Genomic DNA, 15,065 nt, shown 5'->3' with positions numbered 1-15,065 from the left:
GAGACTAATGTACCTATTAAAAAAACATCAAACACAGTTGATGTTTCAAACAGCAAGGATTTGATACAAGAAATTATATTTGGGGATGGGGTGAATGAAAAGAACATGGCTGCTCTATTCAAACGATACTAAAAAAAATCACCAAAATTCACTCATTCTAGTCATGTCTTGTCCAGACTGTTTTGCTACATCTTCCTCTTATTTCTTCACCTCTAGAGCTCCCAAGTACCTCCCCAGTTCAGATTTCGGTGCCCAGCATTCTCTTAGATTATATGAGCACCCACAGTTTATGTTGGTGGCCATCGAAGGTTCAAAATTCTCTATTTTATCCTATTTGGCTGTTCACCTATTTTTATTATTGAATTATAAAAATTATTTTATATTAGACTTTTAAACTTTTGGCACATACATTTTGGATTTTTTTTTATAATTTCTTTTATATTTTTAAGTCTTCTATCATAAAGATTATAATTTTTACATGTTCAAATATATTAGTCTTTATAAGCTCAGAAAGCATTGCTTCCCAAAGATCATTAAAAATATGTTAAAATAAATATTAAATGTACACTTTTATAATAACTCTAGGGTAATTATTGTTGGGTATCCTAAGTAAAAAAACTGAAGTATTTTTTGGAACCATGGATGATCCCATGGAGGTTAGAGTTTAAATTTTAGGGATATTGATCTGTGCCATTATGCTATTTTCTCTAGTGTGTGAGCATAAGAATGGAACTACTAATATTTTCGCAAACTCTTTATAATTACCCCTTTATGTGATTTTTTTTCACGTAGTCCACATTGAGTTGGAAATGATTCCTGTCTGCAGAATTTTATCTTATTTTTTTTAGATGTGAAAGCCAATTTTTATATCTCATATATACTATACAACATCTAGAGTAGTTTATTCCACAAGGAAGAAAAGGACCATCTGGACTGCTTATTAAATGTAAAGACAGGCCTGCCTCTCTTCTGAAAACTATAATACCAGAAGTCTGGGTTGTTGTCCCAGGAATCAGTGTATTTTTAAAAACTCTCCAGGGAAGTACTGGTTTTGTTATGCCTTTGTGGTCATCACCACAGCCCCCATAAAGGAGCCTTGCATGTTGGAGGAGGCAGCATAGTAGAGAAGAGGGATGGAAATATCCAAGATATTTTAGAACTTTCCAGACCATGACCCAGTTTTCACTGTTTTTCTGATATTTTCAGATTGAAAATTTCAAATCTCACTCTCTAGGTTTTTTATTTTATTATTTATTTATTTATTTTTAGTAGCTCTAAGAATGTACACAAGCACAGGTTGCCATGAAGGGGTAACAGGGGGAAGTTTGCCATTGTATGCTTTAGGGATTCTTTATGTGTGAAGCAAGATTTTCAAAAACATATCCTTTGGAATTTTTCTCTTCATTCTTCAATGTACCCAGTTAACCTTTCTTCCAGTGGCAACCCTGACTGACGTTATTCATTGCTTCAGAGAAAAAAGACTTAGAAGAACATAATCAAATCCATGACTTTTGTATTTCTCAACCTTAAGAACCAGGACTACACATTGATTGACAGCTGTCTGTAATCTGTCAGACATAGAGCTCCCTCTGCCCCATGACTCAAGTTAAAAATGACATATTCTGGGGGAAGAGAAAAAGTATTAATAGAACCCAGATTATTACATGCTGGTTGATGACCCTGAGAATAAATTCTTGTGCTCTCCTCCCCACTAACATTCTGCTAAGAAGAGGTGGAAAATAGATACCCTAAATTTATCTGGATTTTTCTCAGAGTTGGAGGGATATGTTATTCATGGTCCCTGTGCAGGCCCTGGGCACCACTGAAAGGAAAAGATGGCAATCTTGGCAGGTGGGATCGGCATAGCTTCAAAATTCCTGTGAAGTCATATGTGTCCTGTGGCCTAAGAGTGACACAGAGAAGCTAAAAGAGAATGAAATATGATAATAATTTTGTTTTTGTCAGGACAAATAATATGCTGTAATTACCTGTATGTGGAACAATAATGACAGGATGGATGAAATAGAGGCTGCTTCAATGTGCACATCTGATGATGACCTTGAATGAAGCCAGGAACTTCCTCCCTCCAAAACCCACCACACTAACACCTTAACTCACTACACATCCCTAGAAATGTAGTTGCATCCTTAAGTAGAAGGATGAAGCGCCTGTAAATGAATGACGTTTCTCTGAATTGTCTGAAGTGAATTTTTCCCCATGGATGGAATGAGAGATTTAAACAGAAAATGTCTTCAATTATAGAGACAACAGAGAAAGTTATATTTCTCCAAAATGCTAAAACTATAGTTAGTTATAACATTAAGTTCTCTTGGGTGAAAAATAAATGTTCCTATATGCTGAAGAAATTTGAAAGGAGAGTGAAGGAGAGGATTGTATATTAGAATAAATATTTTATGCTTTGATTCTAGCCAAGATTTTCTATGGAGTCTGCCACTACACATTTTAAAATTTGGAAAAGGAAAAGTTTCAGCAGAATGCAACATCCAGGTAATGCTGAGCTTCTAAGATGTCTTTCTCAAGTTTCCATGCTGCTAATTCCTAGGACTAAAGTAGTGCTTAAAAATAAATAAGCATAAAAGAATAAAAAATGTGGGTTATTATTAGGTTATTAAATATGAAATATCCAATTTTCTTAAGTACTAAGTTTGACAGTTGATATCTCTGACATTTCACTTTGACACTTCTTGTTTTATTTTTATTGTGAAGAAACATCCTCAGTCTTTCAAACTCATTTTGTGGCTTGTGATTATCACTCAAAAAAAATTTTAGAGCGATTTTTATGAAACCATGGATAAGTCAAAAATTCGTGTTATTTTTGAATATGACTTCTGTCCTGGAACTAATGCAGCACAGACACCTTGAAATATCAATGAAGTGTTTGGGAAGGATGTGGCCAATGAATGCATATTATTTCCATGGTTTGAGAAGTTCCATTCTGGGATTTTAATCTTGAAAACAAGCCATGTGGGTGACCTGAGACCAAGGTGACTAATAATGAGCTGAAAGCTGTAGTGGAAGCAAATCCATCTCAACCTACACAAGGATTAGCAGCAAGGTTGACATTACTATTCCAACAACACTGGACCATTTGAAAACAAATCAGCAAGGTAAAGAAGCTGGATAGATGGGTGTCACGTGAATTAAATGAGCATCAGAAGAGAAATTGTCTGGAAGCTTGCCTTCCTTTGCTGTCATGACCTAAAGTCAAACCACTCCTATACCATATTGTGACATGTGATGAAAAATGGATTCTTTTTGACAATCACAAGCATTCCGTACAATGGTTGGATAAAGATGAAGTACCAGAGCAGAATCCAAAACTGAATATTCATCAAAAAAAAAAAAAAGCTAATGATGTGTGTTTGGTGGTCCAGCGCTGGTATTATCCACTACAGTTTCATAAAACTTGATCAATTGATTACAACGAATGTCTAGCGTTTGGTCAGTAGAGACAGGCCAATCCTCTTGCAAAACAATGCTCAACCACATGTTGCACAAACAATGCTGCTAAAAGTACAGCAACTGGACTTGGAAACTCTCTGTCATCCACCGTATTCGCCAGACCCTTGAACCGACTAACTACCACTTCTTTCAGGCTTCAGACCATTTCTTGCAAGGAAAAATATTCAATTCTCAACAAGTTGTGGAAAAAGCCTTTTGCAGTTTCATGGCCACTTGCTCTCCAGGCTTCTTCACTGTTGGCATAAACAAGCTACGGTTAAGTTGACAAAACTGTGTTGACAATTTAGGCACATACTTTGATTAATTGTACTGCTTCTTGTTTGAGATGTAATAAACTACATTTTTGATTTGAAATTGAACACTTCATGTTTGGTGGCTGCATATTACATATTTAGTTTTACTTATTTACATACTTTGATTAAGAACTTACCAATTATAATACAGTAAAACAATATGGAATCTCACCAGGACAAGGGAATCTGAGGCAGGATTAGCCTCTCCTACTGCTACGTCTGCACTTGCCCCTGGCAAAATGCTTAAAGATGAAAGGGATGTTTAAAATGAAAATATGGTCCAAGAAAGGTAATCTTATTGTGCTATTATCAGTTCAACTGCTAAATTACTAGATAATTCTCTTCCAGAATTATGAACAAAAACCCTTACCTGGCATATTTGTTTACATCAGAGAAAGGAAACATTTTAGTGAACTATGTATTTTGAGATGGAGCAACTCCAGTTTGAAAAGATTGGTGAAAGATTATTCCAAAGAGGGAAATAATCAGGAGGTTTCTTGTCAGGATGGGGATGGGGAAAAGAAAGACTGGAGTGTGTGGTATGGTCCAAATCCAGACACAAGGAGAACATAAAACTGAGAACTAAAGAAGTAAGAGCTTCAATCTGGCTAAAATAGATATGAGTGCTTTATATTCTATCAAAATGTAGCTGTACAAATGTGAGAATATTTTCTTAAGATAGCATGTTTTCAGTTTGATGTGCTCTGATATACTTATTCACATACCTGTCTGTCTATCTATCTATCCACAGTTTGGGTTTATTTGAAGTTATCATTTTTTATATTTATTCTGTTGCTTTAAACTTACATTTTTACTGCATTTTTCTACCATTATCCTAAGGTTTTTCTTATGGCCAACATGTATGCATGTGTGTAGTATGTGTGTATGTGCATAAGGTACAGCATGCCTCAGAGATGTAGGTTCAGTTCCAAATCAAAAAATAAAGCAAATATCACATTTAAGTGAGTCACACAATTTTTTGGTCCCCCAGTGTATATAAAAGTTATGGTTACACTCAACTGCAGTCTATGAAGTGTGCAATGGCATTGTGCCTAAAAAATATGCATATGTTAGTTAAAAATATTTTATTGAGAAAAAAATGTTAAAGATCATCTAAACCATCTATGAGTCATAATCATTTTGCTGGTGAAGGGTCTTACTTCCATGTTGATGGCTACTGACTGATCAGGGTGGTATGGTGGTTGCTGAACATTGGGGTGGCTGTGGCAATTTTTAAAAATAAGACAACAGTGAAGTTTGCTGCATCAATTAATTCTTCCTTTCAAGAAAATTTTTCAATAGTGTGCAATGCTGTTTGATAACATTTTACTCACAGCAGAAGTTTTTTTCAAAATTGGAGGCAATCCTTTCAAACACTGATGCTAATTTTTCAAGTCAAGTTTATAATCTTCCAGATCTTGTGTTGCCATTTCAATAATGTTCACAGCATCTTCATTAGTAGCAGATTCCAATTCAGAAACCATTTTCTTTGCTCATGTATAACAAGCAACGCCTCATTCATTCAGGTTTTATCATGAGATTGCATTAGTTCAGTCACATCTTCAGGCTCTACTTCTAAATCTGGTTTTCTTGTTCTTTCTACCATATCTGCAGTTACTTCCCGCACCAAAGTCTTGAAATGCTCAAAGTCATCCTTGAGGGTTGATGTCAACTTCTCCCAAACTCCTGTTAATGTTGATAATTTGATCTTCTCCCATGAATCACAAATATTCTTAATGGCATCTAGAATAGTGAATTCTTGCCAGAAGGTTGTCAATTTACTTTGCACAGGTCCATCAAATGAATTGCTCTCTATAGCCTTATGAAATGTATTTCTGAGATAATAAGACTTGAAAATCAAAATTACTCCTTGATCCATGGGCTGTGGAATGGATATTGTGTTAGCAGGCATTAAAATAACATTGACTAATTATGCCCACCCTGTTGTAAAGCAGCCAGCTAGTGGCCAGCAACTTATGGACACTGGGGTACAGAGACCAAGCATCCTTCTTCAAGGCATGAACTTGGTGGGACAATTCACCCTCCAGATTCAGATTCAGGTGAAGGTAGGCTCAAGCCAAACCCACACCATTTCCTTGCTGGACTCCTTCCCCTACATTACTCTTTCTCCCTCATTCCCCTTCTGCTAGTCCTCTGTCAATAAATCTCTTTCGAAAGGAAAACAACAAGAACAACAACAACAACATTGATCTCCTTGTACATCTCCATTAGAGCTCTTGAGTGACCAGTGCATTATCAAGGAACAGCACTGTAATCTTGGAAAATAAATCCTTTTATCTGAGGTGCAGCTCTCAACAGTGGGCTTAAAATATTCAGTAGACCATGCTGTAAATAGACATGCTATCATCTAGGCTTTTCTATTTCATTTAGAGCACAGGCCACATAGATTTAGAAGAATTCTTAAGAGACCCCCTAGGATCTTCAGAATGGTAAGTGAACAGTGACTTTAACTTCAAGTCACCAGATGCATTAGTCCCTAATAAGAGAGTCAGCCTGCCCTTGCTTGCTTTGATACCAGGCATTGACTTCTCCTCTCTAGCTATGAAAGTCTTAGATAGCATCTTTTTCCAGTGTAAGGCTGTTCTGTCTACATCAAAAACCTGTTATTTAGTGTAACCACCTCTCTCAATTACCTTACCTAGATCCTCTGGATAACTTGGTACAGCTTCTAGATCAGCATTTGCTGCTTCGCCTTGAACTTTCATGTTATGAAAATGGCTTCTTTTCTTAAACCTCATGAACCAACTTCTGCTAGCTTCAAATTTTTCATCTGCAGAATCCTCACCTTTCTCACCTTCCATAGAATTAAAGAGAGTTAGGGCCTTGCTCTGGACTAAGGTTTGGCTCATGGGAATGTTATGGCCGGTTTGATCTTCTATTGGGACCACTAAAACTTTCTCCATATCTGCAAGAAGGCTGTTTCGCTTTCTTATCATTCATGTGTTCACTGGCGTTCACACTTTTAATTTCCTTCAAGAACTTTTCCTTTGCATTCCCAGTTTGGTTAACTATTTGTCAAAGAGGCCTAGTTTTTAGTCTATCTCAGCTTTTAACATGCCTTTCTTACTAAGTTCAATCATTTCCACTTTTGATTTAAAACAAGAGACATGCAACCCTTCCTTTCATTTGAATATTTAGAGGCCGTTGCCAGGTATTAATTGGCCTAAGTGCAAGATTGTCATGTGTCAGAGAATAGAGAGGCCCTAGGAAAGGGATTGAGTTAGGAAAAAGGCTATTTTATATATTGGTGAGGTTGTGGTGTCCAAAATAATTATCACAGTGACATAAAAGATCGCTTATCACACATCACCATAACAGATGTTATAATGATCAAAAAGTTTGACATATTGTGAGAATTACCAAAATGTGACAAAAAGTGACACATGTTGTTAGAAAAATGCTGCTGATAGATTTGCTTGATACATAATTACAATCTTTCAATATATAAAACTACAATATCTGCAAAGTGCAATAAAGCAAAGCACAATAAAATGAGGTATGCCTTTATCTACCTATATGCATATGTGCACATATATATACACACATGTTTGTATGTATAGTTGTGTTTTTATATATGACTTTCCCCTTTTCAGATTTAGTGCTTTTACGCAGTTTGTAAATTTTAGCCGTACTAAAATCACAGTACATATGTCTTTGTGTACAAGTGAGAGTATTTATTTAGGCCAAATTCTTACCAAAGGAAAAATTTCTAGGGGAAGGTCCAGTTTATATTCTTATAGATATGACAGATTGCATCCATAAACAATTTATACTCCTACCAAAACTGCATGCCACTTGGAAGTACAAATTGGTATGGGATTCCAGAACCCAAGCAGGATGAGCGGGGCTTTCACATAGTATAGGGGTTTAGAACAAGGTGTCAGATCTTGAGAAGGGAAATGAAAGTGTCTACCCCAGGGAAAAGTATAGCAATGAAGATATACATGGGCTACATATAGGGTTATTAATTAAATAAGTAAATATACTACATGAAATTAAAGATATGTTTCTTACTTTCAATGATGATAGTTATAAACATGGAAAGGGAGAAAATTAGAATAAACCCTTTAGTGTGGATTGAAATTGGAAATATTGGTGTGAATTCATGGTTTTTAATATAAATATACAGAGTGGGAGGGATGAATTGACGGACACATGAATAGACACATAGGTAGATAAATATTTAATAGAAAGAAAGATAGATAAGCACATGTATTTCTAAATTCTATTTATTCACTGTGAGGCTGGGCATAGTGACTCACACCTGGGAGGCCTTGATATATGAGAGGATTGCTTGAGGTCAGGAGATAGAGACCAGTTCAAGTAAGAGTGAGACCCTGTCTCTACTAAAAAAGAAAAACTCAGCTAGGTGTTATAATGCATGCCTATAGTCCCAGCTACTTGGGAGACTGAGACGGAATATTGCTTGAGCGCAGGAGTTTGAGGTTGCTATGAGCTAGGTTGACATCACCATGGCACTCTAGCTTGGGTGACAGTGGGAGACTCTATCTCAAAACTTCATAAATAAATAAATAAATAAAATTCTATTCACTGTGGTCTTGGGAGAAATTTGCTTACCCTATCCCAATGAATTCACCTAATGTTTAGATATTTATTTCTAAAGAGTTTTTGTTTAAAAAATAAAATAATTCAAGTATTGGGTGGTTTCACTGCTTGGGAAGGGAAAGTATAGAATGAATCTAAAACATCTTATGGCATTAGACAAGAAATTGCTCAAAGGATGATTCAGTATACAAAAGAATACAAAAAACAATTTAAGTAAGCTCTCACTGGCCAAATCTGGAATAATTTGAGAATCAAATAAATGATGATAGTAGCAAATTGTAATCCAATAAATAAAAAATGAGATAATAAAAAATTAAATTTGAAATTTTGATGAAGAATGGAATATTTACATAGTTTCAAAATACCTTCTCACAAAATACCTAAAATTACAATGGTTAAAAGAGTTACCTTATAGTAGAGAGGACTGGGAGACACTGCCTTAAACAGGTGATTAAAGATTATCAATAATAAGACAAATGCAGATAGTTTCCATTTAATAGAACAGAGTGAGAAAAATACAGCCTCACTACTACTGTGATGTTTCTGACAAAGATGAAGTGCTAATCTAGGCATAAGGCAACATCAGAGAACTCCAAGTCGAAAATTGTTCTAAAAATAACCAGCCTATAATCTGCAAAATTGTCAAACTTATGAAATTTAAGGAACTGTTTTAGACTAAAAGAGATTAGATAAACATTACAACTACATGTAGCAGATAACTCTGAACTGGATCAGACATTATTGAGGCAATTGGAATGACCTGAATAGAGTCTGATAATTAGATGATAATAATAACATATCAAGGGTGATGTTCTGATTTTGATAGTTGTATTATGGTTTACATATAGAATACTCTTATTTGTAGAAAATACATGCTAAATTTTCTGGGAATTGTTAGGTTGGGACGAGGAGGAAAGGGAACAGGTGGTTTTTTTAGGGGGGTTCCATTGAGAAATTGATGGCACTATGAGATGCTTTGTCTACTAGAAAGAACAAGTTGACCAGAAGGGGGTTTCCAAGAAGGAACAGATAATGTGTTAAGAGATCCCCAAGGACTAAACAGATGTTTGGTCTCCAAGGACTGACCAACCAGAAATAGGTAGAAAGGCCACAAAGTGGAGATATGATCAAGGCCATAAATGAAATTCTTTAGAGCACACGTACAAATAAGATGATAGAGTCCTCAAGTGACCTACCCTCATTAATATAGTAAAAAAATCACACCTACCCAAACCATGACAGTTTACAAATACCAAGACAACCTCTGGAAATTGCCTTACAAGGTTAAGAATAGGGAGGATTCACCATTTTGGAAATTCTCTACCCTTTTCCAAGAAAAACCATGAATATTCCACACCTCATTTAACATCAAATTAGGGAATCAGCTTCAAAGGGAAAATCTTGTTAAACTCAGGGTCTCCTCCACTCACAGAGTTGACCCATTCCTTCTCTGTAGTGTACTCTGCTTTAATAAACTTTGGCACTTTGCTTGCTTGCATCTGCTTGTTCTGCTCATTTGCTCTATCAACTTGGTACTAGTAACCATTCTTCAGTACTGGGAACCAAGAACCAGGGAACATGGACTTGACATCTGGGCCTCACACCTGATAGAATGATGGACCAATGAATTTAAAAAACATTCTTTCCTCTGTATTTCCAACTTTTCTCTAAGCTTATGATGAGAGAGAGAGATTGTGTGACAAAAAGAGAGAGAGAGAACTATTTAAATTCATATTTTTTAAAAACAACAAAAACATATTATACTATAGGAGAAATAAACCAATAGCATGATTTTTGATAGTTATATATTATTTCTGTTTCATTTCACAGTATTCAATATTCACTGCAAGTTTTTCTGCTCAGTTCTCAATCTAATCCAGAAAAGGTTTGATGATGTCACTATCACTGTCTCATAGCTATCTGATATTCTCTTCTCATCTACTTATTTCTCAGACTCATTTCTTCCCAGCTGAAAATAATGAGAATTGGAATAAGAAGAAATTCTTTAACATGAGAGGAAAAGCCTTTGAAGTGATCTCTTCTGGAAGTTTTATGTTTATTACTATCTTTTAGCTGTCCCCAAATGCCCATAAGACAAAGATTTCATGTGTTATTTCTGTAATTTGGTAGTTTTCATTTAAATTATACATTAAAAATGAATATCCATCCTAAAACAATTGAAATGATTAATTATATACTAAATTTTTCATTTCACAATAAGCAGTGTCTTATTCCTACAGTTACATGGTTAAGGGACTTTTAAGTCTCTTACTTTTTAAAGTTCCTGACTTTTAAGTTAGAAAGACACATTTATGTTGTCAAAAATCAAGCTAAAAATTCCTTTAATATGTTTTTATTTTAGACTTACTGCTTCTTTCAAGATTTTATTTCAAAAATCTACATTTCATTCACAACTATAGTTTCAAGAAATTAAATATAGAAAATACTATTTACAGTTTAAAATTTGTGTATAAAAATTAATGATGCAAAAAATTAAGAATTGCTTTGGAATATAGTTAGATAGAAGAAATAAGTTATAGTATTTGATAGTACAGTAGGAAAATAATAGTTAATCATTTATATATTTTTCAATAGCTATAAGAGAATGATTATAATGCTCCCAACACAAGAATAAATGTTTGAGGTGCTTGATATCCCAATTACCCTGATTTAATCATTAGACACTACATACAGGTATCAAAATATCATATGTACTCCCAAAATATGTACAACTATTATATATCAATAAAAAGATGACAATAAATAAATAAATAGAAGTAATGGCATAAAAAATTAAGACCTGCTTATTAAATTTAAATACAAATTTAAATGTATAAACTGATTTATCATTTTCATGAAATTTTGAAATAAATGTTAAAATCTTATGAACTGAATATGAGAATATATTTCTGCAGCTTTTTATTATTCAAGCTGATTAAAAGAAATATTTTATAAAAAGATTAAATACAATAATAATACTAAAACAGATGTTTGTATTACCAAAAATATAAATATTTTTACTTCAACAGATTATTTTTCAAAGGTGTATATATTTATATGTAATAATATAATTAACATGTATACATATATTAATCTTTTTATATTGTAACTTATCATTAGATGCCCTATTTGTTTCCTAGGGTTTCTATTACATAGTACCAACAATTAGATGGCTTAAAAGAAGAGACATTTATTCTCTTAAAGTTCTGAAGCCTAGAAGCCACCTGAAATTCAGGTGATGGCAGGATCACCTGAAGTGATCTTCTATTTAATAGAAGTTCTATTTTGCTTCTTATTTTTTAAATATGTCGATTGCTTTAGTGAATTTTTCATTCATTTCCTGAATTATTGTCTCGTTTCTTTGAGTTGGTTTTTCATTTTCCCTTGGATTTTATTTAGCTTCCTTACAATCCATATTTATAATTCTTTATCTGTCATTTTAATATTTTCATTTTGGTTGACACCCATTGCTAGAGAGCTGGTGTTCCCTTTTGGAGGTGTCTTTGACTCTGATTTTTTGTATTTCTAGAGTTCTTTCACTGATTCCTTCTCATCTGGGGCAGCTGTCACTTCTTGTTTTTGGACTTTGTATTTGTTTAGATGAGGCTCCCTCCACCCCATAAAGTAATATCTGTAGCATATGTTGGATAAGAAACTTTGGCTTTGCTTGTGGGTGCTTTGATGGCAATCTAGGTTCTGGGTGAATGGCTTGGTTATAGATAGCCTTAGTGTGGTGGTTTTCTCAGTTACTAATTGTTTGCACGCTGTAAAAGTGGTGAGCTATGTGTGAGGACAGATTCCCTGTCTCTCTTTGATGTGGGAGGATGAAGGTCTCTAAAATGCTTCATTTTTTTTCTAGCCCTGTGGTCTTTTCAAGACTTGAATTGTACAGACATGCCCAGTTTAATCTCTGAGACAGTAGGTGGTGCTTGTTGGTAAGAATCAAACACATCCTGTATGATTAAGTCAGCAAGTATTGTAAAACGCTGTGCAAATTGTCCTTGCTGTCAGTAGGTGGCACTTGCCAGAGCAACAGACTGCAGTGTTGTTTTGGAGACTTTTAACCAGCTCTAGCTATTTGAATGTCCCAGGTAGTGGTTGTGGCCCTGGAACCTCCAGATGAGTCCCATTCTCTGACATAGCAGAGATGAGTAGGGGAGTGAGTCTGGGTGGATATGGGTTGGGTGAGCTTGCCCTCAGGCTCCACAAAAGCTGGTAAGATAGCTGTTTTGGTAGGGGTCAAAGGTTTGCTCCCAGTTTCTGGGGAAAGCTGCCAGGGAGAGGCTGAAGTAGCCCCAGCGAGCCAGAAAGGCTGCTTGTGAAGGCAGGGCCATCTGAGATTCATAATCTTGCTGTAGGAGCAGGTTTCGCTCTTCTCCCTATTCTCTGCTCTGCAGTCTCCCTCCAGTGTCTGTCAGCAAGCAAGGACTCAAACTAGCTAAGCTCCACCATGATGGCACTGCAGGCTAGGAGCTTTCTCGTCCAGGATCCCAGCCTCGGTTGACAGCATGGTCTTCCTGTGTGGCAGGAGGTGACTCTACGAGTGCACTGTGGCTGGGCTCTGCAGTAGACTCTCTTTTCAATTCTGCTACATGAGATCTCTCACCTCCCAAGATTATTTCAGAATTCTCCCCTCTGTGACCCCCAAGCTATATGATCGAGTCCTTGGGGCGCAGCATCTGGCCTTCTGATCCCTGAAGATCAATCTCTGACCATGCCAGGGAAAAGTGTGCTGGTCCTGAGTTGTTTATTGGTTGCTCAAAGATGTTTGATGTCCCTCTCCACTTTGGGGTTTTCCCTGTTCTGATGGAGCAGCCAGGCAAGCAGCACTGGGGAAGACAGAGAATTCACAGTCTGAGCACCTCTTAGTCCTCTGCATGTTTTTAAGAGGAAAGGTTTGAGTCCTTCTCTCTGTGGAAACCCTGATATTGTGTATGCAGCTGCTTCTGAGAGTTCTGGCTCTATTATATCTCTTGGAAGCCATGGGTGGGGACAGGAAAGGGAGGAAAAGAGTCTGGATGGAGGAAAGCTAGCAATCAGGTCATCTTTATCCCTCTCTCCAGAATGTAGCCCACCCAGAATGTCCGGGTTCTGGGGTTATGCAGATCCTGCAGGACCCACCAGCACCCCATGGCTCCCATAGTCTCGGCCAGCGTTGGAAAATGTTTATGTGGGAATGAACAATGAAAACTGGGAAGGACAAAGGTGCATGGTGGATGGAGAAGCAATATGGCACTTGCTGTCTGGGTTTGGATCCATGGTAAGGGGAGGCACCCTAAGTGGGTTTGCAGGCTGGTGCTTTGTCCTCATGAAGCTCCAAGTTCACTGGCAGCAGCACCTTTTGGGCTAGTGTGGGTAGAAATGCTCTCCAACATCTCAGGAGCCTACTGACTAGTCACCAGAGATGTGAGGGAGGGAGAAGCAAACCACCCCACCTACTCTTTTTGCTGGACTCCAAGCCTTCTGTTCTACAACTTTCTCCAGTGGGATCTCTTGTAAGTTATGGCCCTTTTTCCTTAGAATTACACCTGATCTATGATTTTTTTTTTTTCACCTAAAACTTTTCCTTCTTCCTGAGATGATCTGTCAGCTGGTGTCTCTGGTCAGCCATCTTGTCCAAGCTCCTAAATCTGGGATGTATTAATGCTACCTTTAAGACAATAATTGACTGCTGACACAGGTATCCTGAGACTCTCATTGGCCTTATTTATGTATTTATCATAAAACATCATATTTTTAAAGAGCGCAGTATGAGCTAATATCAAATGAAGATCCTTAACTCTCATCTTCAGACGAATTTGCCTAAATTCCTGTCTGCTAGATCTGATGATTTATTAATGAATAAAAAATCCCAACTGATTTAGATGAACATCCACTTTTAATCTCTTTTCTAAATTAGGGAAAATTAACAAAACCGCAAACACATACATATAAGACACCTAAATGGTAGGTGGGCCTTCAATGTGTTTTTCCTTTCTTTTGTTTTTGATTGTAGAATGGTTGACCTGTAGCATTTTATCTGAAAGTTAAGATTTTCCCAGGTTTTTTGTTTTTCCCCTGTATGTTGTTTTAAAAAATGGGCAAGAGCTCCATCTGTTTGACAATCTTCATTTTTAAACACTGCAGAAGAAAAATCTGTCACAGTGAAAGTTTATTCAGGCCTTAGAGGTCACTTCTGTGTCTTGCAGGATTTGCCTTTTTATGGCTTCGATGGCACAAATTGCTTTTTTCTTTGCTTTTTAAAGCATTGTAGTTAACTAGCCTCTAACTAAGACTTTAATTAGGTATCTTAGAAAACCCAGATTGTAAGCAGTTTCACTCAGTTAATTTAAGTGAGACTCTAAATATTCACAAGTATCCACGCTTTTCTTCATTGTGTTAACGTTTTTAAAAAGTGTTGAAACAGACATTAGAAAACTGCTTGTAAATCCTGGCTACAGCAATACCAGGTTTGTGACCCTTGTATTACTAAAGATAATTTATTATTTTCTGTCTTTGACTCCCTCATTTGAAAAATGATATAAATTTGTACCCCTATATTAAATATATGATTTTTTCACACAGTGAAGTTAATGGTAATCATATCAGTAAAATTCTTCAAAATTACTCTTTCCTTTGAAAAATGTCATTCATAGTTTATTATATATTAGATGTGAACTTTATTCTGTTATTTGGTAATATATATACCCAAATGCCATAACT

Source organism: Microcebus murinus, chromosome 8, assembly GCF_040939455.1.
Source record: "Microcebus murinus isolate Inina chromosome 8, M.murinus_Inina_mat1.0, whole genome shotgun sequence".
Lineage (NCBI taxonomy): Eukaryota > Metazoa > Chordata > Mammalia > Primates > Cheirogaleidae > Microcebus > Microcebus murinus.
Note: the sequence above shows the minus strand (reverse complement) of the source record.